Source organism: Hevea brasiliensis, chromosome 18 (genome assembly GCF_030052815.1).
Source record: "Hevea brasiliensis isolate MT/VB/25A 57/8 chromosome 18, ASM3005281v1, whole genome shotgun sequence".
Taxonomy (NCBI): Eukaryota; Viridiplantae; Streptophyta; class Magnoliopsida; order Malpighiales; family Euphorbiaceae; genus Hevea; species Hevea brasiliensis.
The window spans coordinates 41,226,190-41,229,274 of record NC_079510.1 but is presented as its reverse complement, the minus strand read 5'-3'; the positions used below and the strand labels follow the sequence as shown (position 1 = coordinate 41,229,274).

The following is a 3,085-nucleotide window of genomic DNA, read 5'->3' as shown; positions in this document are numbered from 1 at the left end:
AATAACATTTTCAATATACTATAATATTAAATGTACTTAAATTTAAATTTCATTGAAAATTAAGTCGATCACTAAAAAAAATAAATAATATAATATATCCGAAGGCAGTCGTCAAAGCATTTCTCATGCATTTTCCATCTTGGTGGGTGCTTCGCGAGCTGCTGGTTGAGCTCCACCCCATTACGGAACGAGGAAAAAGCTGTATATCTTCCGACTGTAAGAAGGCGACAAGTAATTTCTCTTTAATTCACGATTTCATTGTTATCCTCTAGCCTATATATACACATACAGAAAAGAGAGAAGCTATACACATTTATCTTCTTTAAGTGAATTTTTTTTAAAGAAAATGTTTGGCTGTAGTTGCAGGGAGTTGCTTATTGTTTCGATGATCTTGCTTTTACTTATGTTTCCTCCATTGGAAACAGTTATGGCTGATGATCAAACCAAAGTTGTCAATCCCAGTGAGTGAGAGTTTAATTTTTTTTTTTTTTCAGTTTGTTAAATATTTAACCATTAATGTATTGAACATGAATTCTTACATATATTTATCGTTTTCTTTTTTCAGGAGAGAAGAAGAGTGAAAGGCATGAAAATTTAAAGGAAAATAAAATAAATACTGGTAAGCATGATTCACCACCAGCTGGTCATTACAGTAGGGGTGATAGTCATTTGTCTCGGCAAGGTAGAAAGCTGTGGAATTGAATGCTATTTATACACACCGACCATCAACAAGTTAAGCTCTTCAATGTAGTGTATATGTATATTTATAAAGACAGCAAGGCTTAATTATTAGTCAGTTTTTATTTATGTGATAATGAAGTTGTATTTAGAATAATGAAAAAATAAATAAAATAAAAATAAGAATGACCTTGCTTATATATATTATATGTATAAAGATCATCCCACTTTGATATATAGCAGGGAGGTGTTAATTTTAAAATTATAGCCTGGATTTATTCATGGTTTCCACTTAATTTCCACAAGTAGGTGCTTTGATAATGCAAGAGCCTGGGAAATGGTTAGCGGCATGAGCCCATTTCCATCACGCAAGACACTTTGATACATTTGCCATCAATTTTTTGAGCAAAAACTATACTTTCTATAATTGAGTTGGATAACCCAACATGCGAGGACTCCACACACACACACAGAGTAACGTTGGGAAGTTGGAGGTGAGGTCGTCGATCTTCTGATGGTTGAACAAAGATGGTTCAGGGAGGAGTGAAAATAAGAGAAGGAGTGAAAACCTTTTCTCTTTGGATGAGGGTTTGTAATGGGTTTGTTCAGCATTCATTTGGATAAGACTGGCTTTTGTAGGTATCTATTTTTCATCGAAACCATTTTCATACGACAAATTTACCATATATTATTTTCGATTTCAGAAAGCACTTGGTAAATTAGAACAAAGTTCTTTTTCAATTTAAGTTTTGAACTCAGAATTTTTCCTTTTTACCAAGTCATTTTGTAATTGGTTTTCAATTCTTTTCAAAGAAACATCTTGTTGTAAATGCTGCAAGTATTGCTTTTTCCCTTCTATTAAAACATTAATCTCATTATTATAAATGGAATAAGCTTTTATAATATTGAGATCCCTTGCTTTTGGTTTAGTAACAAAAGGGAAAACTTATTGAAGTGTTCAATTCTTCTTTTGTAAGAAGTTTAATTCCAATTTGAACTAAACCTATGTGGATATATTTGTATTGTTTGTCACGGTATTTTTGTAAAGATTTTTGAGACAGAAGAGAAACAGTCTCAAAAGGTTTTTGAAATCTGAAGATCTCGCTCTTCAGTTTTGATTGTGAAATCGGTTTTGAAAAAATTAAGTTTTGCAGTCTGATAGATTTGATCTTTTTGTACTTTTGAAATTTTCCAATTATCTATATATTTTTCGAAATTTTCGATTATAATTTCTTCTCTATTAACTAAGCAAGAAAGTCGATTCACTTCCCGTCTTGCCCTACCGCTACCTCACTTACAAAACCTTGTAACTTCCTTGTAGTAGATCCTAGGAAGCTCATATGTTGAGCAACCTTTGTACGTCCTACCTAGAATTACATCTCCAAAATCTTTGTACAAACTTTCAAAGTTTATAAAATTTTGAAGTAAGTATTTTACAAATTTCTTACAAAATTACAAATCTTTATTGCATGCATATGGTTGGTTCAATTGCCTATCTTGCATAAATATATGTATATATATTCATAACAGACTGGCTCTGCCGCTTATTGAGTGTATATATATGTTTCATATTTAAATTTCATTTTTAAATTTCATTTCTGAAGATTTTCCTTTCTTGTATATTTTGGTTATTTCTTTAATTATTTCAACCGCTATATATATATATATATATATATATATATATATATATATATATATATATATATATTTCATTTCTGAAGATTTCCCTTTCTTGTATATTTTTTTTTATTTCTTTAATTATTTATTTATTTTTCAAGATTTAGAGAGTAGTTTCTTCCCTGTTAGCTTATCCCCCTCTCGATCCCGGTACATCCTTGGTATCAGAGAGGTTGGTAAAATAATCTTAAGGTGATATTTGTTAATACTTCTAGGGGTATTGAGATGATGTTTACATTGACTGGTTTTTGAGAAAGTAGAAATTTTCTGACTTCTCGATGAACTCTATTTCCCAAGAACCTAGCTGTTTCACATTCAGATTTTGTAATCCTGACTCCAGCTAACATTTCCCATTTAAATAGTTTTCTTGGATTTAGAAATCTAATTCTAGATATCCAGGCTGCTGTGAAACGAGGAATACTGAAATCTAGGCTGTGTTCACAATTTGGATAGTAAAGAGGAGTCCTTTGAGAGTGCTCCAAGGTGCCCTACCTCTACCTCACTTACAAAACCTTGTAACTTCCTTGTAGTAGATCCTAGGAAGCTCATGTATTGAGCAACCTTTGTATGTCCTACCTGGAATTACATCTCCAAAATCTCTGTACAAACTTTCAAAGTTTATAAAATTCTGAAGTATTTTACAAATTTCTTAAAAAATTACAAATATTTCTTGCATGCATATGGCTGGTTCAACCGCCTATCTTGCATAAATATATGTATATATATTCAT

The 3,085-nt window shown here is 31.3% G+C and overlaps 1 long non-coding RNA gene across 1 annotated transcript; it reads left to right on the top strand.

Moving 5' to 3' along the window:
- The first annotated feature begins 304 nt into the window (after positions 1-304).
- LOC131176056 (uncharacterized) lies at positions 305-880 on the top strand. Its single transcript, XR_009146207.1, has 2 exons — positions 305-461; positions 566-880. It is a non-coding gene; the product is annotated as an uncharacterized LOC131176056 (long non-coding RNA).
- Positions 881-3,085: the final 2,205 nt, after the last annotated feature.